Source organism: Eptatretus burgeri, chromosome 15 (genome assembly GCF_056783735.1).
Source record: "Eptatretus burgeri isolate ZD-2024b chromosome 15, Ebu_testis_v1, whole genome shotgun sequence".
Classification (NCBI taxonomy): domain Eukaryota; kingdom Metazoa; phylum Chordata; class Myxini; order Myxiniformes; family Myxinidae; genus Eptatretus; species Eptatretus burgeri.
The window spans coordinates 24,725,860-24,752,558 of record NC_140975.1 but is presented as its reverse complement, the minus strand read 5'-3'; the positions used below and the strand labels follow the sequence as shown (position 1 = coordinate 24,752,558).

Genomic DNA, 26,699 nt, shown 5'->3' with positions numbered 1-26,699 from the left:
TGCTGACAGGTGTATAAAATCAAGCACACATCCATGCAATCTCCATAGACAAACATTAGCAGTAGAATGGGCCGCACTGAAGAGCTCAGTGACTTTCGACGTGGCATCATCAAAGGATGCCACCTTTCCAACAAATCAGTTCATTAAATTTCTGCCCTGCTAGAGCTGCCCCAGTCAACTGTAGGTGCTGTTATAGTGAAGTGTAAATGTCTCGGAGCAACAACAGCTCAGCCACGAAGTGGTAGGCCACACAAGCTCACAGAATGGGACCGCCGAGTGCTGAAGCGCATAGCGCAGAAAAATCGTCTGTCATCGGTTGCAACACTCACTACCGAGTTCCAAACTGTCTCTGGAAGCAAGGTCAGCACAAACGCTGTTCCTTGAGAGTTTCATGCAATGGGTTTCCATGGACGAGCAGCCGCACAAAAGCTTAAGATCACCATGAGCAATGCCAAGCGTCAGCTGAAGTGGTGTAAAGCTCACTGCCATTGGACTCTGGAGCAATGGAAACGCGTTCTGTGGAGTGATGAATCACGCTTCACCATCTGGCAGTCCGACGGACTAATCTGGGTTTGGCAGATGCCAGAAGAATGCTACCTGCCCGAATGCATAGTGCCAACTGTAAAGTTTGGTGGAGGAGGAATAATGGTCTGGGGCTGTTTTTTCATGGTTCTGGCTCGGCTCCTTAGTTCCAGTGGAAGGGAAATCTTAACACTACAGCATACAATGACATTCTAGAGGATTCTTTGCTTCCATCTTTGTGGCAACAGTTTGGGGAAGGCCCTTTCCTGTTTCAGCATGACAATGCCCCCGTGCACAAAGCGAGGTCCATACAGAAATGGTTTATCGAGATTGGTGTGGAAGAACTTGACTGGCCTGCACAGAGCCCTGACCTCAACCCAAATGTAACACCTTTGGGATGAATTCGAACGCTGACTGTGAGCCAGACCTAATCGCCCAACATCAGTGTCTGACCTAACCAATGATCTTGTGGCTGAATGGAAGCAAATCCCCACAACAATGTTCCAACAACTCGTGGAAAGCCTCCCCAGAAGAGTGGAGGCTGTTATAAGCAGCAAAGAGGGGACCAACTCCATATTAATGACCATGATTTCAGAATGAGATGTTGGACCGAGCAGGTTTCCAGGTACTTTTGGCCACGTAGTGTCGTTGGAGCAACTGCTCAGAGTCGAAGAATTTTCGTCATCTGAACAGGACTCCTGATTTCTTCGAGGTAGGCTTCTCTCTTTGTGTGATGTGTGGATTCAAAGATAAAATTAATCTTCGAGTAATACCCAGTAGGTTTATTGCATCACAAGATGTAATTGTGGTGGAGCTTTCAAGGTGTTGAAATCCCACTTCCCTCCAAGGTGTTGGTGCAAATGGTGCGTCATCACCCTGTACTCTGCTCCAGGCAATCCGAGCCAGAGAAACTGATGACTGTGGGCTAGTCAATGGGGGCTCAGATTACCAATAATGCATAACTGATGAACCAATCAGTGTCAATTTTACAAAGACAAGCCTATATGTGCACACTCTCTCACTTCCTGGTTCTCTTGCTGTGATAAAAGCTTTGGTTCATATGTCATGTTTGTTTTCTTGTATATTAAAGTTCTATAGTACCAAACATCTGTTCAAATATAAATTTGTGCTCAGTTTCTTTTTATTTATACTTGTTGGGTTCTGACTTATGATTTACAGTGTAAATTCAATTATAAATGAACAAGTAAACAAACATATGTATATGTGGGAAATTACACACCCAGACCAGGAATCAAACCCAGGTCCTCTGGTGGACTGTACCGGTGCTCTGCCATCTGAACTATCTGGGTAACCCACAGGCTCAGCACACAATTCTGTCACATATCGAGATGCCACTGTCTTTCACTCTCCCTGTGGTGAATAATAGTGGTCATGGAATCCCCCCCCCCCCACAGGGGTAAGACCCTTTCGTGGACAGGCCGTCGCTGCTCCTATGGTTAGCAGTGAGTGTCCCGGAAGCAGCGGGGAAAAGAGAGTGCCATCTCAACATGTGGGAGAATTGAGTGCTTAGCCTGTGGTTTGCCCAGATTGCTCAGATGGCAAAGCACTGGTGTAGTTCATCAGAGGCTCTGGGTTTGATTCCTGGTCTGGGCCCCACCATCCCCTTGCTTCCCTCACTCCTGGAGAAAGCAGGCATGGCCAGATGCTGACGCTTTTGCAGTGACGTGTGATGATGCATGCAAAGTGTGCTGATCCACACCACCAATAGCAACACGTACAAACAACATCTTGTGTCTCTTGACATCCCTCCTTTATGACAGCGCAGACCTGAACTCATCACAAGGTTTGGAACGACTCTCCTCAAAATGAAGCGTCATTGTGAAATGCTGCTTCCTCACTGTCAATCTCAGTGTTGTTCCTGTCTCCAACTAAAAAAACTCTTTAAATGTGGACTTTCCCCGTTGTGGAATGCAACGGTATAAAAAGTCAACCATTCCCCACCTTAAAGGTCCCATGACACTCAGAATTTTATGGTTATTTATATATTAACTTGACCTTCCTTGTGAAGAAATCACCCATGTTTTTTTTTTAATCAACAATGGGATAATTAGACCAATATTTCGAACATTTCTAGTGCTTTTCACAACTTGCTATGCCCCGCCCCTCAAAAAAGTTCAGCGAACCGCAGGTCACGTGACCGTTGACGTCATCTCCAGAACGCGACATGCACAGAGTGGATTGATTTGATGTCGCGCGCCGTATAAAGTACGTATAGTACAAATGCATTGCGCACATGTGTAAGCTATCTCACTGATCGTCTTAATTCCTGTGATTGTTTCGCGGAAAAGAAATTCTGCTTCTGAGCCGTGTATGCACAACAATCACGAAGCAATTATTTATCCCTTTACTACCTTGTCGTAGTCGTGTACAAATCCAATACATGTATGCACAATAAAGGGCTGTACCATGTCCACAAAATATTAAATGTGACTGTTGAACCTTTCCATTAAAAAACAAACTTACAGGGACATACAAGTAAAATACTGAAGACTAATATAATATGGCATAATTTCAAGGCGCAAGGAGATGATTTTAAAATCAAACAATGTGAAAAACTTGCACCCACATTTTGCAGCTTGTTGAATTGTTCGTTAAAACCAGCCTGCTGGGACAGGTACGATTCTACACACATGCAAGCCAGGTATGGCTGCACTCGACATACATGGGTTTATTCTAAAGTGAAGGTACTGCTTCCATTGGTTTGCTATTCATTAACATTTAGCCAAGATGCTGTAATAAATGAACTGGGAAAAATATGTTGGCACAACGATGAAAGACAAATTTATCTGTCCTATTACACGGCCTCATAGCCTCAGGACTCTTACGCATTGACTTATACATTGTGTGCATGCTAATACAAGTTACTTGTCAACTCGAGAGTTGAGACTAGTCCGATAAATCCGTCGTCCGTCCGACTAGTCCGATAAATCTGACGTGCTGTAGCTTTCTTTTATTATTCTCTTTTCTTCATTGTTTTCTACTGGTGCTACATGACGATAGTAGGAATAAAATAAACAAGTGGTGCCAGGCACAACAAATCCCGCCCATTTAAGGCATAAAGTTATTTTGGGGATCAAATTTAAATTTGATACATCCTTAACCTGAAAGTTGATTAAAAGGAATTGAATAAGGAATATTTTAGTCTAAGTTAAGCTTAGTTTGAAGTAAATCAGATCATTTTTGACGAAGTTATGAGCGAAAAACGATTTTGATCTTTTCGTGACCTTGACCTTGACCTTTGATCCAATTGGACCCAAAAGTTAATGGGGTCGTCCAAGGTTCATTGCCCACCTGTGGATTAAATTTGATAGTGTTTGCTAAAGCCGTTTTGCCGTAAAGTTGCTAACAGACAGACAGACAGACAAACAAACAAACAAACAAACAAGCCGGACGATTACAATATCCCGCTCCCTCCCTCCGGGGGGGGGGGGGTGATGATAAAAATGCAACAGAACGTCAGATTTATCGGACTACTCCAGACAATTGTGTCGCAAGTTGTGTTCTGCACACAAGTTTTCATCGTATCCGGACAGCGAGATTGCTTCGTTTTATGCACGGAGAGATACAGCCGATGACATGAGCTGGCCGTGCTTGTGATTCATTCGTCACGGAGCAACATGCCCACTGCGCTGCGCTGGTCACGTCACCTCACTAAAATATTTCTGATATCGAGCAGTATGCAAGTCGAATTTACATGATTGAATTACGAATAGGATTTAGTCTAACCAGTTGTTATTGCCAAGTCTTCCTTCGATGTCCTCCCGATCATCATGAACGCTGGGAATTTCATCGCCAGTTTCCGCTGCTTGTCCTGCTTTGGGCTCAAACTGTTGTTGTTCGTCTTTCGGCTGCTCCCGTTCGGGGTCGCCACAGCGGATCATCCGTTATGATCCGCATACTGATTTGGCATAGGTTTTACGCCGGATGCCCTTCCTGACGCAACCCTGGTCGCCTCTTACGACACAGGGATAAGGATTGGGTTTCGCCATGATTCCAGGGTCCCTACACCCTCTCATAGCACGGCCCAGCACAGAGCTCCCGTCCTCAAGCGATCCTCCAACCCAAGCCTCTGAGTAGCCGGATTGCAGGCGCACGCCACTGCGCCCGGTCTAACAAAGAAGGAAGCCAGCACTCATTTTGCCAACCTCAGAAGGATGACAGGCAGAGTCAACCTCATCTGGTATTAATTCAACAGCCGTGTGTGATTTGAACTCAGTATCCTAGGATCCCAAGCCAACCACCCTAACCATTAAGCCAACAACAAATTGCTTCGGGCTCGAACTGGTAAGGCCGTATTCCATTTCCAGCTGCCTGAACTTCACCTCCCGCGACTACGTTATCCGACAATTCTCCATGTGATTCAGACCAAAATCCTTCATTTCTCTCACACTCACTGTCACTACCAGACAAATCAAAGTCCATGTCATCCATTATTCAAAACCAAATGTTTGATTTTTTTAAAGCAGAAATGAACGAAGCGTTCGAGTCAACCAATCGAATGTGGAAACACACAGGAAGCCAATACAATCACGTAGACTACCAACCCGAGTAATTTGTGTGCAGCCTTTGTTTTTCTGGAGATGACGTCATGTGGGTTACGCGTCGTTCAGTAGATTTCGGCAGAATTTTTAGGGGCGTTCCCGTAGAGGTTTGTTTTTTTTATTCTACATTTTACAGAACGAGTATTGTGAAAAAACATTGTCAGATCAGAAATCACGATGAAAAACTCCTATAGGACATATATATATATATATATATATATATATATATATATATATATATATATATATATATATATTAATATTTCGGCACGCCCCTTTCTTTGTTCCACCATCAGATTTTTGTTACTGCATGAAATGAAACAAGATTTGGCACATATACTAATGATATTATTGTCTTCCTTAAGAGGCCCCTCAAAATTCGTTTTGATGCATTTTCACAAACTCCAACAGATTCCATTCAAATTCGGTACGATTATGGCTTTTGGTCCAACTTAGGTCATTGGCTATAAATTTTTTCCATAACACTTCCGATATTCGAAAAAAATCGATAAATCGATATCCCTTATGGGGTTTTCCATTCAAATCCACTCAAGTTTAAGGCCTACGGGGGACGCAAATTTCCACTTTGCCCCGGGCGCTGTTTACCTCTGCTACGCCAAGCTGTTAGGGTTAGGGTTAGGGTTTGGGTTAGCTACCCTAACACTAACCCTAACAGCTAACCCTAACAGCTAACCCTAACCGCTAACCCTAACCGCTAACCCCTAACCCCTAACCGCTATTCAGGAAATTTGCAAGAAAGCCCGGGCAACGCCGGGCATTACTACTAGTATCTTCTTCTTCTTTCGGCTGCTCCCGCTAGGGGTCGCCACAGCGGATCATCCGTATGATCCGCATAGTGATTTGGCACATGTTTTACGCCGGATGCCACATTACTACTAGTATATATATATATATATATATATATATATGCAACTTCAGTACTTTTGAGTGTCATGGGACCTTAAAAACTTTATAGAACTCGTTATCCCGAGTACGTTATTGTTTGTACATCATGTGTGCTTTCATCACCATTTTGCCATAGCCCATTAGCCACCATTTTTTGTATATCTTGTGATTCTAAATATGCAATAGTTCATATTATTATTGTTCTGAGACCACATTTTTTTTCAAATGGTATTGTTTTTATCTTGGATGATGTTTGTGATGCAATGATGATGTAATAATTACTGTTATTTATAGTTAACAATGTAAACCATACGAATTTCAGTCTCCCGACTGCCTTGTTCGGTGTCTTCACATGAATAAACCAAAGTATTATGAATATTATATTAGGATAAGATGGCTGGCTTAAGATCTTAGGGTCTTGAGTTTGATCCCCTGTCATGCTGTTGAAATAACACCAGGTGGGTTTGACTCAGCCTGTCATCCTTCTGAGATCGGTAAAATGAGTATCAGCTTACAGGTAATGGGCACTGCATCAGTGGCACAGCCACACTTCCAGAATAAAAATGATGCAACCAGCAGCCACAGGCTGCATATAAAACAACAACATTATTGTAAGATACCTTTAATAACTGTAGATACACTGGCAACCCAGCCGATAATGTCAATGGTATGCCTTGTTGTTTTGATGCATGGAAAGAACATCTCTGTTTAGTTTTGTCTCAATATCCAGCTGATGTGCTTATTCTGTTGACACTTAAACCCTTGAAGTGGTTGCCACACGCACCTTTTCGCTTCATGTTCTGTCCTCAAACTTTCCACCCCTCAATGTCACACAGCAAAACCCCTTCAGGGTGGCACACTTAATACCTTATAATAGTCAAAGCAGGAAAGATAAAATTTAATTATCCAGTTAATAAACATCTGAAAAGCTGCATAAGTGATCTCACATGTCAGGATTAATTTATCACATCCCATTAACTGACACCTTCACAGCACAGTGTGGTTTGTGGGGGAGCGAGAGGGGAGGTGGAATAATATCATATTATTCGTGGATGTGTGACACAGGAGTATCAGATGCTTAAGAATGAGCACAAAGTGCTTTGTTAAAGTACAAAACTTTATAAACTACAAGGGCACTCGGTAGAACGCATACCTCCGCCACATGATGCCTGATCCACGAGAACATATCGGGCCCAATACATTGTTGAGATATCGTGCTGTATATAAGTATAGCTCTATTTCTCAATGGTGAAGAATCACTTAAAAAAAAAAATAATTCTCATATCCAGATCTGGATTCAGATCTATACCAAAATCAAATCAATTAGTCGTGGTCACACACCAAACCTGCCCATCAAGTTTCATCCAAATCCGTCTGCAATTTTTTGAGATATCCTGCACACAGACAGCCAAACAAGAAAAATGACGTCATGCAGAACATGATACTTGCAAAATTCATCTCCCCCCTCCTCTCCAAAGATTGCCATGGATACATGAAATTGTACATTTCATTACAATTAAAAGTGACAATCTTAATGCTTAGGTCAATCGGATAAAAAATGATTATTTTTCAGATTGAAATTGATGATTTTAGAAGTTTTACCTTGAGTTTACCTTTGACCTAAAATAGTAGGTTTCCAATTGCAGTGATGTACGATGCAATTGCTGCTTAATTTTCAGGTTAATCAGATGAAAATTGATGATTTTTCAATTGAAAATTGATGCTTTTAGAAGTTTCACCTTGAGTTGACTTTTGACCATTTGATCTCAAAAATAGTTGGTTTCCCAATTCAGTGATGCACTATGCAAATGATGTGTAATTTTCAAGTCAATCAGATGAAAATTGATGATTTTTCAGATAAAAATTGATGATTTTAGAAGTTTGACCTTGAGTTGACCTTTGAGCTTTTGATCTCAAAAATAGTTGGGTTCCCAATGCAGTGACACAATATGCAAATGTTGTTTGAATTTCAAGTCAATCGCATGAAAAATGACGATTTTAGAAATTCGACCTCAAGATGACCTTTCCACCTTTGACCTAAAAATGAATAGGTTTCTTAGTTGAGACTACCTCTATAACTTGGCAAAGTTTAATGATGATCGGTTTCAAATTGTGACCTGTAGGCGATAAACCGACAGACAGAAAAACAAACATACAAACATAATAACACGAAGAAGACGTCGTGCAGAGCACGATACTTGCAAAACCCATAAAACAAATTTGACCTCAAAAATAATTTGTGGTTGAATTCAATGACCAAATATGCAAATCCTCTTCAAATATCAAGTCAATCAGATGAAAATTGAGGATTTTAGAAATACCACCTTGGTTGTTGACCTTGGGCCAATGTTTACCTTTTGACCTATTGACAAAATAATAGGCTTCTTCCTTATGACAAACTCTATTATGTGGTGACGTTACGAGAAGATCGGTTTAAATTTGTGACCTGTAGGTGATAAACAGAGACAGACAGACAGACAGACGGACAGAGAAACAGACAAAATAACAAAATCGACTAACCAATATACTTGAAAAATCTTCGATTTTCTTCTTCACTCTTCACCACTCACCACTTCAGCTCATCTCTGCTCCATACCCATGATCTGTTCCACCTTCATGAACCATCATTAAAACCACCTCTTTCCATTTCTGCTTCTTCCCCAATTTTCCCTCCTCTTCTGTGATTGAGAGTTTGCACCTGTATCCATCTTGCTCACACACTGTGTCTTCCTCCCCCTCCCTTTACTTCAGTTCTTCCCTGTGTTCCTTATTCCTCCAAGTCACCCTCCATTTTGTCCCTCTACCCTCTTGTTGGTGTGTCCCCCCTCTTTCTACTGTACTTTTCTTCCATTATGTCCTGGTCCATTCTGTGTTCTCGCTCTTCCACAAACCTCAACTCTGCATACAATTTTTAAAATAAAATATTGTTGCAGATCCGGGGTTCGAGGCTTGCCGTGGGAGGAAGCAGTTAGTCTCCTTCCTGAACGCCTGGTCCTGAGGCCGCCAGGCACAGATAACTCCGTGCACCGGCAAGTTGCTAAGTAACCACAAATGCAGATTGGCACGGCCAATCCGGGCAGGGTTACGCTACTTCGCGTGATACCTTTCCTGCGGATAGCCGGCTAATCGGGGTCAGTGCCCTCAGCGCACACTCGGATTACTGCTGAGCGTTACAGTGAGTGTGCGCTGGCTAACAAATCAAATTATGGGGGTAGAACGTCCCGTCTAACTTTACTTGTGCACTACATCGGACCAATAAAGGAAAAGACAACCAAGACAGATTGGAAATAGCAACAAACAATTATTTATTACAAACACACAAGCAAGCAATCATTTAAAAGCAAGTAGTTGTAAGCAAGAAAGCAAAAAGGCACATCAGAGCAGATTTAACCGTAAACACGTATTCTTATTCAATCTTAATGACACAAAAGAGTTCGCCTTTATTCACTCAGGGGCAAACAATAAAACAAGGAATTTTTTGTTTTGTTTTGTTTGTATACCTTGTCGAGGCTCGTGTGAGAGCGAACACACAACGCACAGCAAGGGGGGGGGGCATGAGACAAGAGGGGCGGGTGAAGGAAGGTCAAAACAGTGGGGAACAGAGACATTAGATCTGTGGAAGGGAGAGGGATGGGGTGGGGAACATGGGGAAAACAATATGGACATTACGGGACTTTCAGGAAGGAAAGCAGGGAATTTGAAGGAGGTGGGGTTGGAGTGGATTAACGGGGGTAGAAAAGATCGAGGATTTGGATGGGGGGTGACAAGAGGTGGTGGTCAACAGCTGTTTTGAAGGCCTGGAGAGAAGAATGGGATTGAATAGAGTGAGGGAGTTTATTCCAAAGGTGGGGAAAAAGAGGAATGAAAGAGTGAAGGTGAGCAGTGATTCGTCATTTTGGTAGTTATACCAGAAGGGGGTTGTTGGTGGACCTTGAGCGCCCTGCGGAAATGTGGTGGGGACATATCACAGAGAGAGCAGGGGGGCAAGACTGGAGAGGAGACGGTAGAAGACAGAAAGACCACCAACCTGCCTGTAGTGAGAGAGTGAGAGGCCCAAAGACTCATCCTCATCATGGAGATGCCAATGATCCGAAATGCCTTGGTTTCCATTGCATGAAGCCGAGAAAGGTGAGAGGCAGGAGCACCAGCCCAGAGAGGCGAGCAGTACTCCATCAGGCTGCGGACTAAAACTTTGTAAGTGGTCAGGAGCTCAGGTGGGCTGAGGAAGGACTTTGCACGACGGAGGATTCCCAGTCGGCAACTGGCTTTGGAGGCCAGGTATGAAATGTGGCTTTCCCAGGAAGATCAGGGCAGATCAGGAGACCCAGAAGCTTGAAAGAAAAGAATTCTTCCAGAGGATTGTTGAGAAAGTGGATGGGGGGTTTTCTAAATGGTCCTTTCGAAGAGACATAGTGAGAGTGTGAGATTTGTCCAGATCGAAAGACATGTTCCACGTGTTGGACCAGTTTGTGATTTTACCCAGATCTGCAGTGAGGGAAGAAGCTGCTGCTTGCCAGTCTGAGGGTGATACTTCGCTGTTGAGTTAGTGCACTTGTTAGGGTTCTGTGTCTGTGTTAGGCAGACTATGTCCATTTAAAAGATGACGGATGGTACGGCAGAGGGTCGAGTCATCAGCAAAGAGATAAAGAGGATTTTCCAGAGAGTCCGAGAGATCATTGATGAAAACCAGAAAAAGAACAGGGCCCAGAACGCTACCTTGAGGAACTCCAGCCTGCACAGGAAGAGGGGATGAGAGAACTCCATTTAGGGCCACATGTTGACTGTGACAGGAGTCGCAGAACTTGAAAATAAAATAAAAGTAATGAATGGAGAAAAGGAAAGCGGTCTTCCTTCTCTCCCTCACCTAACACAAATATACAGGAGAATGTGGAGGAAAATGGATGGGGAATATGGGCAATGGCGATGGGGACACGCAGCCGCGTCCCTGAGGTGCCCGGACTCAGTCGGCGAGTCCTCCCTGGTGCCCCAAATATGTGAGCTAAATGTGTGACTCACCCTCCTCTGCCTCAGATTCTTCCTCCTCAGGCCCCTGTCGATGAGGAGCCGCCATTCACCCTCCTCGTCCTTAGTGGCTGACAGGATCGAGAGGGCAGGATGACGTTCTTGGAAGGAGTGTTCTTTTTCCACAGAAGCGCAACACCAACTGCTCCTTTCTTTACCCTCATATGTTTTTTCTTCCTTCCCTCACGAGCCTTCTCAGTCTTTGAGTCTTCTGCTCATGCCAGCTTGTCCCGTTCGTTTCTCCTTTCTGCATCCCTCAGCCTTCTGCCTCTTCCCTTTCTGAGCCGTCTGCTCAGGAGCGCTCTTCGTCCCTGCTCGCTCGTACTGTTTGCTTCTCTTCCTTGCCGATTCTTCTTCACATCAGCTTTCTTCACTCCTCCCCCTCCCATTGGTCTGTAGCTGATGGGGGCAGGTGCATGATGTCACTTGTGGAAATTGTCACGCCATTCTGAGGGAACTTTCAGCAAAGCCCCCACCCTGCCCTTTACACGCCCAAAACTGTGACGAGAGCCCCCAGTCCCCTCCTTTGTGCGGAAAAAGCCCAGTCACACTGTTTTGCACTGTACCACACCTGCGAGAAGCACCACGCCTCGCACCAAGCGCCATGAACATGCATGCGAAATGGGACATGAGCATGCATGCGAGAGCACCAGATGGGTTACTAAGCAATGCGCAGATGGAGAGAACACAGAAAGGAACCCCGCACGACTGAGGGACAACCAAACGGCCGTGGGATTGAAGGTCAGACCAACGGGGTGAAGGAGGGACTGTTGAAAGGATGTTTGATGGAGTGGAGATTATTGGTGGACCATTGAAATGGGCCGATGAGGTAATGGAGGAATGATTGAAAGTAACAGAGGGATTCAACAGAACAATGGTTTGAGATAAAACCAAGAGATGCGCTCCTCTTCTTCTCAAAGCGTACAACTTTATGACCCAGCCAAAGCCAATGGCCAGCGTCTTGCTCCAGCATGCGAGCAAATTCACACAACACGAACGAGAATCGCGCAGCCTTCTTGACCGTGTCGAGGAGAAGCAAGCGAGAGATCCTCTGTGCTCCAACCGCCATCTCCACTTTATCATCCTCCCTCTGACGTCACACAGACCAATCATGAACCTCGGGGGCGTGGCCTGCTGGTTACTGTTCTTGGGGATGGGATTTAGCCTGTCGATTGTGTTCAGACTCCGTCAGCAGCCGGGTCAGCCGTTGTTGTCGTTGTAACATGTGCTCTTTTTCTGGCCGGCTTTGCTAATGCAAAAAATGTAGGAGAAGGTCACAGGGGGCAATCACGTCCTGGGAGAAACTAGCCTTAGACCCTACCTAGTTAACACAGATCGGTTTTGGCCAATGTCCAGCAGAACAAAAGTGGTTGTTGCAAAAACGAATAACTCATGCAGACAGATGTACACCTGAGAAGCACAAAAACAGCAATGACAGAAATGCAGATGTTTGTACGTGTTGTATTGTTTGCATGGATCCGCAAAAATAATGAATACACTCAGTGTTCCGAGAATATAATCCTGGGTCTCCTGACATCTAAATCTGACACCATTTTGTCATTATTAGTATTGTTATTATGACATACGGGTGAAGCATTTAAGGAAGAAGGGTGAAAGAGATACAATGAAGAAGAGGTGGTTGGGAGAAACTGAGGAGAGAGGGATAGAAAGAGGATGATCTCTATGAGCCAGGACCATAAAGAGAGAGGCAGAGAGAGAGAGAGAGAGAGAGAGAGAGAGAGAGAGAGAGAGAGAGAGAGAGAGAGAGAGAGAGAGAGAGAGAGAGAGAGAGAGAGAGAGAGAGAGAGATTTTAAAAGGTGCAAGTGCCCTGGGTGGGTTTTCTGCCAACATTGTCTCATTTACAAACAGAAACAAGTCAATTTAGACACATGGCATACACATCCGAAGGTCAGCCCCTAAAATTACATTGTTGCAAAGCAATTTGGAGCGGCCATCAGAAAGAGAGAATGGCCAATTACTACAAAATGTCTTGCAGTGCCTTCATCTCAACACCAAATGAATTCTCCCTGCTGCGATTTATCTGTAGAATAGCCTAAGGTACGGACTGCCTGACCCTCTCCAGGCTGGCCAGACCCAACGAGCAAATTACTTTCTGCGTTTTCTCCGTGGAGATTGGCACAGCCGTGGCAATTAATCTCCATCGCCAGTGTAGTGCTGCTCCATGTTACTGAAAGTTACATCTGCAATCAGAATCTATCTGTGCCAAGATGTTCTACCCCAAATTTATAGAGGTGCTTGACCTTCCTGAAATGAAGACATGAGTTCTGGAAGACTCCTGCTTAGACCTTTTACTTGAGCGTCTGAGGTCCTGACATTTATCAATGCGAGAAAAAGAAGCAAAAAGTGTAGAAAGTATTAGAGAAAGTTGGGCAATATATCGAGCAGCCAAAGTAATGAAAACAATAAGGCAAAACGTTCATGTTGGCGTCCAAGTGAAATGTTTCCTAAATTTGCATCAGGTTTTCCATGCCGTGTCACGTGATCAAAAAAACAGAAATCAATCTGAATCGTCTCTTTGACAATCTTGAACTCATTATCTTCTCAGGACAGTATCACGTCTGTTCGTATACCGTCTCCTTTCATCGATTCCATTTGATTCGGAAGCACCAACACGTGTATCGAGTCAGATATATTTGTAATTTATTTACGTCCAGGCATTTTTGTAATAGAAATTTGCTCGAATAATGTTTCCTCCAGCCCGATGCAGGTAACTCCAGGTAAATGAAAGGTAATTCTTCTGCGCTTATCTTGAGCAGACCAGACGGAATATTTTTTTCAAAAAATATGTCACCGTCGTGACTAAAGCTCGGGTAACGCAGTCAGCGACTTGCAAGTTTTCTCCAATATCAAGGTTAAAATGTAGTAGTCAGTTGGCACAAGGCACGTGACTAGTTCGTACGACGAGACCATGCCAGAAGCTTGATTCGACTATAATTGTGGGTTTGCGGTTTTTATTTTGGATTCCTCACTTAAGGGGCTCCTGCAATGTTTCTTATGTTAATTCTACGAACTACAAGCCAAGCAACAGTCAGAGGATGTGATCTTTGAGCATGATCTACATCCTCGCTGAAATGATCCTCTACCTTTTGCATCAACTTCTTTGCCCGGCTCGTCGACTTCTTCCACAAAACTTCTTCTCAATGGTATCCTTTGATGTCCCTTTGTCATTCCAGCTGGAGTGCAGGAGCATACTGGGTCCATTTATAGTCCTCATATATTAACGACCTCTCTGATGCCAAAGAAAACCATATTTTCCTCTTTGCAGATGAATCCACATTATGCCATATGTGTGGTACCTACATAGTTGACATGTGGGTTGACAGAGAGGCAGCTGCTGCGCTCCTCTCAGCAGATCTGTAAATTATTCGATGCTGGTCTGACATATGGAATGTGTCATTCGATCCAGGCAAACCTCACGTTCTCACCATGCATCTCCAAGAAGCATTGTCAAGCAAACTCACCCATATATTGATTTCATCGAGCCACTGGAATCCAACTTCTTAGCCTCACCACCAGCCACGACCACATGCGATACAAACTCGGTACACTGCCATCTCTTTTGATATCACATCCATGATCTTTTCTTCCACTCTTAACCCTCCCCACATCACCTTTCTGATGGCAGTTGTCTTTTCTGAGCCATGATATCACTGATGGAGGATGCAAAAGGACAAGGGAATCAAACCTGAGACTTTGCCAGCATGCACAGTCCATTTCTGGAAAGGACCAAGACATTTCTATGTTATACAGCCACCCAAATGTTATTGTTATCACAGCTGACATACCCAATGACATTCTGCACAGGCACATTGTCTCAGTTCCCGCTTCGGAAAGGTCACGAGCCATATCGACAGTTCCATATTTCCCTGTAATTGAAAGCATGACCAGTGATGCCATTGCATAGGCTCGGAGGATACCTTCACAAAGCAGGCCAGCAGTAGGTCTTTGAGCAAGTGCTAACAATGATTTTCAGCAATGGAATCAAGCAAGCAAACTTTACAATGAATGGCTGGATAGTGTAAGATGGTTGGTGGCAGAAGTCTATTTAGATCTTGCATTGAGGACTGGGACAGTTAACAAAGTGTAAGGAGGGAACATGGATAGTCAGAATGCATTGGCAAGCATCCCATTATCCTAAAATACTTATAATCCAACTGGATTGACTTTGCATAATGAAAAACAAGTGACAAAGGGAGCAACATGAATTTTAAGCAAACATTCTTTTTCCATGAATGTGTAGGGCAGTCCGACACTGGTTACCTCCACCACCAAAGGTCGACGGACATTATGTTTTCACCCCTGTCTGCTTGTCTATCTATCTATCTGTAAACAGTTGAGCCTGACAGAGGTATGTGCTCTACAGAGTGCCATTCCAGTTATGCATATATCGCTCCAACCCTCCCCCCCTCGAGTCTGTGGTTGATCACAGACTCTGTGTGGCCATTGTGGTTGATCTGTGTGGCCATTGGCAGTGTCCAACGAGCGGTTGCTGAGAGAGACTCGGATGAGATTTGTTACCTGCATAGTCCGTGAGCGTCAGCTGCGGCTGTATGGACATGTGGCTCGTTTTCCTGACGCTGATCCTGCTCACCAGATTCTCTCAGCGAGGGAGTCTCGTGAGTGGAGGAGGCCAGTGGGCCGACCACGTGCCTCATGGTTGCAGCAGGTTGACCATCATCTCAGGGAGATGGGGATGGGCCTGGCATCTGCCTGGGGGATGGCCAGACGGAGGCCCCTGGAGTACCGGCGGAAAGTGGACGCAGCGACGCGCTGTTCTGGCACATGCTCCCATACCTGACCTGACTCCCCCCCCCCGCTCCCTCCCCCCCTGGCCCATCTCTTTCCAAATATCCAGTTTTTCCTTCCTGAGAGTTTGCTGCTGTATCCATCTTTTCCACCCCATGCATCCTCCACTACCCCTCATTCTTTCCCACATCCTTTATTTTTCCATGTCTCCCTCTATTTTTCCATGTCTCCCTCTATTTTTCCATGTCTCCCTTTATTTTGTCCATAACCCTGCTGTTAGTGTGCTCCTCTTTCTTTCGAATGTTCCTTTTGTTCTGTTGCATCCCGATTCATTCTGTGTTCCTCCCAAGATGCCGAGCAGAAACAAAAGTCCTTCCAATTGTAATCCACCTAATTATGAAAGGCATTCAATTCATCGCTTCTGCAGCTCAACATCCCTCTCACCCAAGTCACTCTGCGACCACCCACCCTGGTCCCCGACATGTGAAACGTACAGCTGCTCACCATTACTCTCATCGTCTTAATATTATACTTCCTTTGCTCAAGAACACCTCCGTGCGCTGTCACATTCACAACTAAATATCACGACAGTCCACAGAACCGAGCGAGGTCAGACCTACGCCGAGCCTACCGAGGCCGGACAGAGGACGGACTTACATAAAGGATTATTTAAAATAAAAAAATTTTTTTTTGCACGTACGGCCATGCACGTACGGGCACGCAAGTACGGGCACGTACTAGTCTATCTATAATTACAGCAATGTGTGTCTGTGTCTGTATCTGTGTCCGCTGTTTCTCGGCAACCACTGGTCCGATCTAATTGAAACTTGCCAGGTATATTTCTGGGGACCTGAGTATGTGCCTTTTCAAGGTTTGATATTAATCGGACAAGTTGTTCCCAAGTTATGGCCATTTATTTACCAAACCAATGAAAGGACACGTTGCTGCGTAGGCGTGGCTGCATAGGGAGGTGTGCGGCCGGCCGACGATGACGTCACGTGCCGGTTACGATGGGGATCGGTGCCTTAGTTACTGTGGCGTAGGAGTGACAATGGTCAATGGCAGCGAATGTCATGGCAAGCAAAGACAGGGAGGTAAACTTGATTTTAATTAACTCTGTGTGTAAATATCACAGCAGTTGTGACTTCAATGCAAGCGATAATCTGTGGAATGCATGTGAACATTCCGTACGGGCACGCACCACTTCCGGATGGTGATGACTTAATGTATTCTAATAATTTCTCAATTTCTTATGCACATTTATGGATAAACACAATACCCCAATCCAGTCGTCGTTTACGAGAGCGAAGGAACGCCCTGTGTGGTTGTTGTTTCTGGCTCACGGGTTAAAAGTTTTTTTTTTTTGCACGTACGGCCACGCACGTATGGGCACGCACGTGCGGGCACGTACTTGTGTTACCAAATGAGCGGTAAAGTCGGTTGAATCCACATTGAATGGTTCCAGAAGCTCATGATGCCCTGCCAGCCATTGTTGTCGATCGTGAATGCTGAACCCATCTTGATGGAAATTTGGAAAGGCCCAAGTGATTGTTTGTGCTAAAAACGCCGCCTTGAGAAATTCCAAATTCTGGGAATATTTTGGTGACCAAAACACAAGGCATGATCCCTGTGTTTTGGTCATTATTGATGCCTCGACCTGGGCTACATATTGTGTGTCGGTAACATATACCGGCCGCCATAACGAGGTCACCTTTGAGGGGCCCATTTGGCTACTGTCGAATGTGATGGTGCATCTTTACCAAACATGTGAGGTGCGCCTTCACCTCACCTTTACCACCACACACGGCCACCATGCGTTCATGGATTGCAGTGGGGCTGGCACCTTTGCACAGACATTTTTTGCACCTCAATGCTTAACTTCGGTAAGATCAATAACCGTGTTACGTTTATCACTGATGAATAATTCACTGAAACAACAACAGTCAGATTAATCTATCATGGCGTACAGTAGTACTTCATATGTAGCGATTGCAAGAGGGAAAAAAATGGCCACCCATTCAAATGTGTACAAAATTATACGATTAAAAACGACTATAGAATGAAGTCATAAGCATTTAAAAGCCATACCTGTTATTCTCGAACGTTTTCATAACTAGCAAGAATGAAAAATGCACCAAAAATACATCTTGAGAAAAAGTACCAAATCGAGAGATCGCAAAATCAGCGATTTGTTCCACACACAGAATTGTTGATAAATGTCATCATGCCGAGCACAATAATGGCTGAAACAATTACAATGATTCCAACGGAAGGAAGCGACATTGTACCCTGGGTATTGCACCCATACCATAACAATTTTTTTATTTTTTTAATCAAAGCACACCGAAGCGACGATGCCATGTTGGCATGACAACATGACCTGGTTTTACATTCTCGTAGAATATGGCCCACGTAGATTTGCGAAGATGGTGGTGTTTTGTTCCAGGCTGTAATCACCAATCAGAGTCATACCTGTAGCATTTATCGTTTTCCAAAGAAACCAAGTGTTAAACAACGATGGATTGAACAAATAAGGTTATTTGTCGCTTCTATTCATCTTCCATGTCTTCCCTTTATCAGGAGTGATCAAGCCAGGTGGTGGCTTGCGATCCTCGTGTCCCGAGTTTGAGCCCTGTCAGCCCCTGAGTTGGCTGCTGAATTAACACCAGGTGGGGTTGACTCAGCCTGTCATCCTTCCGAGGTTGGTGAAATGAGTAGCAGTGTACTGGTATAGGGGCACAGCATCAGCGGTATAGTTGTGCCCCAACAAAATGAAAGCAACCCAGCAGCCAAGCGACCATACGCAAGAAGAAGATCAGAAGTGAGTTCCAACAGTACCAAGCTTCTGCCCTACCTTGACCATGATGCTCCTCCAATTCCCCATTTCCTCTGCCAACTCTGTCCACTCTCCAACAACCCACCCCCACGTTATTGACATCACTCCTTAAAAAAAATTTTTGTATACAATGTTGAGGCTCGTATGAGAGCTACGACAATCCTCACACAATCTTCCCATCTCAACCATGATCTTCCTCTTTTCCTCCTACGGTGCTCCCTCAAACTATGCACTTTACTTGCCATTCTCTCTTCCTCCATCCGCACCAAATGTCCAGCCCACTTCAGCCGGCTTTACTAGAGGATGACGTCATTGACATCCATATTGGGAAAAATCGAGTTAAACAAGTCAGAAAAAAACATTTTATAAAAATAGCACTGCAAAGTGGGCATAACCCCTCAGCCCCTTGACGCAAACCAATTTCAAGATGGTGGCCATATTGAAAATCGCAGCATGCCCATTTTCAAAAGGAACCTTCCTCGACTGAACCCCAACACACCCAGCAAAAATGGATTTAATCAGACAAGGCGTTCTCCTCGAAATTGACGGAAACCAATTTCAAGATGGCTGCCGTGGCGGCCACAGTGAAAATCGCAGCATGCCCATTTTGGAAAGGAACCTTCCTCTACTCAACCCCATTATACCTCGCAAGAATAAAATCAATGTGTGAAGCCGTTCTCAAGTTATTGTCCGGAAACCAAATTCAAGATGGCTGCCCTAGCCGCCATATTGGATATCGGATTGTACTGTATATCGAAAGGAACCTTCCTCTAACCACCCCCATTATACCCCCATGAAAATAAAATCAATCTGTCAAGCCGTTCTCAAGTTATTGTCCGGAAACCAAATTCAAGATGGCTGCCCCAGCCGCCATATTGGATATCGCATCACACCGATTATCGAAACGAACCTTCCTCTACCTGTGCTGTGTAACGTGATTGGGTTTTCGTATATCATGCCTCGCCCGCTAGGGGTGGCAAGAGTGTGATTCTGGTCGCGCAATAAAGTGGAGCAGATGGTGGCCCGCGTGCTTCTTGCGTCCCACTGCACCGCGTACACTCTAGTTGGCTGACGAGGATGGTTTAATACGGACTTATGCCCGTTTTCGACGGGGACGACTTCGAATTGTTTTCGGAGCAATTGGAATGCTATTTCCACGTGAACGATGTGGTCGACGAGAGCAAGCAGAAGTCGATCTTGCTCGCTTCGCTTTCGCCGGAGCGTTATCGGCTGCTGGGTGATTTAGTGGCACCGAACAGGCCCCGGGATGACGGGCTGGCGTTTCGGGACATTGTGGAGAAAATGAAAGCACACATGGCGCCGGAGAAGTCATTGCAGCTCGCTCGATTCCAGTTCAATCGCCTCTCGAAAGGGGCAGAGGAACGCGTCGCTGAGTTCGTGGCGCGGATTAAGCGTGCTTCCGTGGCCTGCAAGTTCACGGCGGGGGAGCGGCCAGCTCGGCTCAGAGATCGTTTTATTGCTGGTTTACGAGATGCGAAAATGGTTTCAGCGGTTTTACGGCTGAAGGATGAAGCCATTATGTTCGACTCGGCGGTCACCACGGCTACAGCGGTCGAGCAGACTCGCGGGGATGTTCGAGCCATCACCGGCCACGCGGGGTCGCGAGCACCCCGGGACGCGCGCACGACCTTCGATGCGGGTCGGACGTCGCCACGCGACCGCGCATGCGGCGGGGTGTCCCCGCGGACATGCTTGGGATGTGGAGGTCGACACCTGCGCCGTGCGTGCCCGTGTAAAGGCAACGTGTGTTTGAATTGTCACAAGGTGGGTCATTTGGCGCGTGTGTGCCGTGGGGCGCCGGCCACCGTTAAGGTCGTGGACGGCGATGTGCGAGGCGACTCGGGGCGGAACCAGCGGCCGTTGCTGAGCCTGTTTTCAATTGGCCCGGCGACAGCGCGCCCGATGACGGTGGAAGTCGAAGTGAACGAAACGCCGATCACGTTCCAGGTCGATACGGGAGCAGCGGTGTCGCTCATCGGCGAACAGACCGCGCGTAGACTCAACGGCTTGAAGCTTATCAGGTCAAACCTCACGCTGTTCACGTACACCCGCGAGAAGATAACGCCAGTCGGGATGGCAGACGTGTCTGTGCGGTACCAAGGCCAGGTCGCCACGCTTCGGGTGTACGTCGTGCGGGGGAGGGGACCGTCTCTCCTCGGCCGAGATTGGATGGCCCGCATCAGGCTAGACTGGGCCGCAGTTCACCTTGTGCAACCCGTGCCGAGCCAGTGGGAGGATCAGTTGGAGGAGATTCTTCAAAGACATCAAGGGTTGTTTAGCGACGACCTTGGAAAATTCAAGGGCATGGAGGCGAAACTCTTCTTGAAGGAGGGGGTGGTTCCTCGGTTTTGTAAACCGCGTCCAGTGCCGTATGCCCTGCGGGACAAGGTCAAGGGTGAACTGGATAGGCTGGAGGCCTGTGGAGTGATCGAACGGGTGGCGTGCTCGGATTGGGCCACCCCGGTTGTCACGGTGCTGAAACGGAATGGAGACGTCCGATTGTGCGGGGACTTCAAATCCACGGTTAACCCGGGGCTCAGCGTGGAGCAATATCCACTGCCGTCAATCGATGAAATATATGCGCGATTGGCGGGGAGTCAATACTTCACGAAGCTAGACCTGCGTGATGCATATTTTCACCTGCCGATGGATCCCGGGAGTAGCGAGCTGTTAACAATCAACATGTGTCAAGGACTCTATCGATATACCCGACTCTGTTTTGGGATTGCTTCGGCCCCAGCTTTGTGGCAGAAAGCCATGGATCAGGTTTGCATTGGCCTGCCCGCTCAGACCTACCTGGACAATGTGCTCATTGCGGGGAAAACGGCGGACGAGCATCTTGCGAACATTGCCCGAGTGCTGACAAAGCTAGAAGCGTGCGGCCTGCGCTTAAACAGGGACAAGTGCGCGTTCTTCAAGCAGCACTTGGAATACCTCGGGCACATCATCACGCCGGAGGGGCTATTGAAAGGTCCTCGGAAAGTGGAGGCGATTCAGCGCATGCCACCGCCTCGCGACAAGACGCAGCTGCGCTCGTTCATTGGCATGGCCCAGTATTACCAAAGGTTCGTGCGCGGGCTCAGCTCACAACTTGCGCCGTTAACGCGGTTGCTCAAGAAGGACGAGCGCTGGGCTTGGGGGCCTGCACACCAGGCGTCGTTCGACCGCGTCAAGCGGCTGCTCACAGAGGATACGGTCCTCGTGCACTATGAGCCTGCCCTTCCGCTCCTATTGGCATGCGATAGCTCTGCATATGGCATCGGGGCAGTGCTCTCCCACAGGATGGACGATGGTTCCGAGCGGCCTGTTTGTTTTGCATCCCGGACCCTGTCCACAGCAGAGCGCGGATGTGCCCAGATTGAGCGTGAGGCTCTCAGCCTCGTCTGGGGTGTGCGGAGGTTTCATCAATATCTGCTGGGGCGGCATTTCACTTTGCAGACGGATCACAAACCGCTTCAATTCATCCTGAGACCCGAACGCGGGGTGCCGGTGGTAGCAGCCGCGCGAATACAGCGGTGGTGTCTGTTTCTGGGTGCTTACGATTATGATATTCAGTTCCGAAGCACCGAGAAGCATGCTAACTGCGACGGGCTCTCACGCTTGCCGTGTGCGGAGGGTCCAGCTGCGTCTGAGTTGGGCGACCGGGTCGATGTGTTCGCGCTGGACCAGGTCTAAAGCGGGCCGGTCACGGCCAGGCAGGTCGCGGTGGAATCGGCTCGTGATCCGGTGCTTGCCCGGGTCGTCCAGGCGATTTCTACGGGGAATTGGAGCGATCTGCCTTCGACACCGGCATTTCAACCTTTCACGTCACGCGCAGCGGAGCTGTCGTTGGTCCAACGGTGCGTAATGTGGGGAATGAGGACCGTGATTCCACCGAGGTTCAGGCAGCGGTGCTTGGAAGAACTGCATGTCAGTCACCTTGGCATCGTGAAGACCAAGAGTCTTGCTCGTAGCCTGTTGTGGTGGCCGGGGTTGGACAAAGACATTGAGCAGTTGGTTAAGCGTTGCGCCACGTGCCAGACAGATGCTGATAACCCGCGTCGAGCTTCGGGTCTCTGGCCTGTGCCAGACCGAGCTTGGCAGAGGGTCCATGTAGATTTTGCGGGACCGGTTAATGGCAAGATGTTTTTGATTGTGATTGATGCATTCTCTAAATGGCCGGAGGTTGTAGTAATGCAGCATACTTCAGCAAACATTACAGTAGAGAAGCTGCGGACGATCTTTGCTAATAAAGGGTTGCCGGAGATCCTGGTCTCTGATAATGGTCCGCAGTTCATCGCGGGTGTATTTGATGAGTTTATGCGCCAGAATGGTATTCGACATCTAAGGTCCGCACCGTATCACCCTGAGACGAATGGCCAAGCTGAGTTGTTTGTCAAGATGTTGAAGCGGGCTTTGCGCAGGGGGGGTGTTGCACCTGTGCAGACGGTGGTCGATGTCTTTTTGCTCCATTACAGGAACGCAGTTCATCCTGTCACGGGTGATTCGCTGGCCATTCATCTCTATGGACGGGCTTTGCGGTCCAGGCTGGATTTGCTACAACCTGGAGGGTCGGGGAGTGGGGCGATGTCGCGTCCGACGCGGCTGCGCAGCTTCGAGGTGGGGCAGCGGGTAATGGTGCGCGATTATTTCCACGGTTCCAAATGGGTGCCGGCGGTGGTCTCTGTGGTGCTGGGGCCGGCGAATTGCATGGTGCGGACTGATGGTGGGGATGTGTGGAAGCGGCACGTGGACCAGATGCATGATCGCTGTTCAGCGTCACCCCCCCCACACCTCCCCGAGCCGAACGATGCGGGACCCCCACCGGTAGTATCGCCGGCACCTGACGTTGTATCGCCGGGGCTGGCTGGGCCGGCGCCAAGGGGGGCTTCGCCTGATGCCATCCTACCCGGGGACGTCGAGCAGGCTGGGCAGTCGGGGGTAGCTGGTGTTGCGGAAAGTGCGAGTCCGGCGAGGGTGTCATCTTGACCGAGCCGGGAGGCGTCTGAGCCTGGGCTGTCTGGTGGCGCTGCCCGTCCGAGGCGGGTCAGGGTGCGGCCGCGGTACTTGGAGGATTATGAGTGTTGATGGGTTTCCGATGGTCATGTTGTGATTATCCGTTCATTATGTGACGGGTCATTTTACAAGGGGAGGAGTGTGCTGTGTCACGTGATTGGGTTTTCGTATATCATGCCTCGCCCGCTAGGGGTGGCAAGAGTGTGCTTCTGGTCGCGCAATAAAGTGGAGCAGATGGTGGCCCGCGTGCTTCTTGCGTCCCACCGCACCTCGTACACTCTACTACCCAGCCCCAACACACCCTGTGAAAATGGATTTAATCGGACAAGGCGTTCTCCTTGAAATTGACAGAAATTAAAAGTTGACAGACGGACGGACGCCCGGACAACGCCTGTGACGACAATACCCCTTAGCCCAATTCGGGCTGAGGGGTAAAAATGAAAAAAACATGTAGGGGTAGAATGCCCCCCCAAAAACAACCAAACAAGGTAGGAAGGAATGACAAGGTAGGAATGACACCACAATCCTTTTACGGATTGCCATCACGATATATTTTGACATTTTTCCATCTCAATCCCACAACAAATATAATACACAATCACACCAACCCACACTACAAATCTACAACTACATCCAACATAGATATATTCATCGAATTGTTACTATTGCCACCAATAACAAAAATGTCAAAAGATGTCGTGATGGCAATCCGTAAAAACATTGTGATGTTGTATTTTGCTGTCATTCCTACCTTGTTTGGTTGTTTTTTGTTGATTCCATCCCGACACGTTTTTCCATTTTTGCGGACATGTTGCAGGTCAACAAGAGCTTCACGTTGCTGCTGTTGGTGTTGCGGTAAATGTTGGGGTTCGATTTTTGAAATGTGCACCCATTGGTCAGACAGCTGCCGGACTCCACCTACATTTGTCGCTTGACTCCACCCACCATGGCACCAAACAAAATAATATGGCCGCCATCTTGGTTTTCTGGTGAGCCTACGGAATCAGGCCTATAGGCCTCTGCTGATTATATTCACTATCCGGGTTTGTTGCGTCACATTTCCATTTAGTCCGGGGGCCAGGAGGACCCACCATGCACCCCCCTCAGCATTCATTGGGACTACTATTTTCTTACTTATTATGTAGCTGGTGAAATTTTAAAACATGTACCCAAAGAATAAAGTGTCACGACCAACGTTTTTTTTTTTTTGAGGAAAACAATACTGGCTCTAAAGCAGTAGAAATTGCATTAGGTAGGGGGGTTGGGTAATTGGAAAATGAAAACGCGTCACTTTTTCCCCTCCAGGGTGTCTTCTTTGTCAATATTTTAAATGAACAAATTGATTAACTCATAATTTCAGCCTTTAGAAGAGATTTATCAGCTTAAGATACATGTTTTTTTAATTGATATGGCCCCCATCTCAAGAACATTGAAGGTGTTGTTCCAGAAGAATTAGAAATGTTCTTTAAGATTGTTCTGTCTGGCAGTAAGGACTGTGAAAACATCAGAGTCAATGGACTTGTGTTGGAGTCAGGACATTTGTAGAGGGGCTACAAATGGGAAATGGATGATGCCCAAACATATACTGCTGTGTATGACACTTCATCATATGTTTTGTAGTGAGGAGCTACTAACACTAATAAACAAGTTTGGACATTGTGGAGGGTATCGTTTTAGCCTTGAAATTGAGACAGCAATTGCAAAAGCGGTGCAAGAGAGGGCTTCTCCTCTACCTGCAAGTATCATCTGCAATCCTACTAGCCGGTCTGTTTTTCACTCTGAGTTTGATAATTTTGATACGATTGTCAATGAGTTGTACGAGGCAGGTTCAGTCCACACAGCACATGGGATAATACTGCAGGATATAGTGGGTGAAGTGGTGGCAGACACCGAAAGTGTAACCATTCCAAGAACCAATGAGAGTTCGTTAAAGGAGCTACCAGATACGAACCTTCCTGACTGTTACATGACAATTAGAAGTAGCCCAAACATGGCAATGGGAAAGGATAGACATGAGGATGGCCTAATGGACTTTAATGTTTCAAAGTGGGAAAACATCCTGTGGATTTTTCTGCGTGATGTTGAGAGAGGAATTCCTGGATGGGGTGGCTTTGTATGCAGAGGAGTATGCAAGGATCAGGAGTACAGACAGTGACATATTCTGGATCTTGCTGTATCATGCCAGGAAAATAGACATTACTATCCTCTTCGATACAGGTCATGGCAACAAGAAGCGCCTTATCAACATTACAAATCTCTCAAAACACACACAGAGCAAATGTGTGAGGCTGTGCTGGCGCTACATGCATTCACTGGTTGTGATTCAGTCAGCTCTTTCAGGGGTATTGGAAAGATTAAACCTCTCAAATTACTGAAATCTCCTGCACACTGTGATGCCCTGAAGCATTTGGGAGATGACTGGAATGTTGATGATGATCTTCTGATCGGGTGTGAAAAGTTCACCTGTGCACTGTATGGGAAATCCAAATCGGAGAGCGTAGATGAAGTGCGGCACTTGATGCTCAAGTCAAAGTGTGATGGGGATATTTCAGTTGACAGTCTAACATCCAGTACCATTGATCTGGCTAGATTGCCTCCGAGTCAGGCATGTTTGAGAGAACATGTTGCTCGAGCAAATTATCAGACAAGAATATAAAAAATGGCAAATGTTGCCATATATGAGATCCCCAAACCCTGGGAAGGACATGGAAAGAGGATGGAGAACCACTCTGGTGTACAGATGAAATGATCTTACCACAAAAACTAATTGATGTGCTGGAGAGATATGCAACAGAACTGGAGGAATCTGATGATGAAACGGGAGAACAGGAATATGCTGCAGATAGCTCCTCTGATGAGGACTAAAACAGTAAAAGTGAAATTTGTGATAATGGAGTACTAGGACATTATATTTTACTGTGGGCATGCAGGGAAAGGACATTATTAGCAGATTGGATTGTGTAAATAAGTGTTATCTTAGGCGTTGGAGATTCCCTCTGATATTTGTTCCAAGTGAGACAAAAATAATAAACAGGTGCATATAAATCTCTTTTAAAGGCTGAAATTA

At 46.5% G+C, this 26,699-nt stretch overlaps 1 long non-coding RNA gene across 1 annotated transcript in view; it reads right to left on the bottom strand.

Annotated features, from left to right (window-relative positions):
* Positions 1-6,023: 6,023 nt before the first annotated feature.
* Positions 6,024-26,699, bottom strand: part of LOC147011758 (uncharacterized) — a 127,890-nt gene continuing 107,214 nt past the window's right edge. The window contains exon 3 of the long non-coding RNA XR_015052027.1: positions 6,024-7,384. This is a non-coding gene — a long non-coding RNA (uncharacterized LOC147011758). The remainder of the gene's footprint in view (positions 7,385-26,699) is intronic.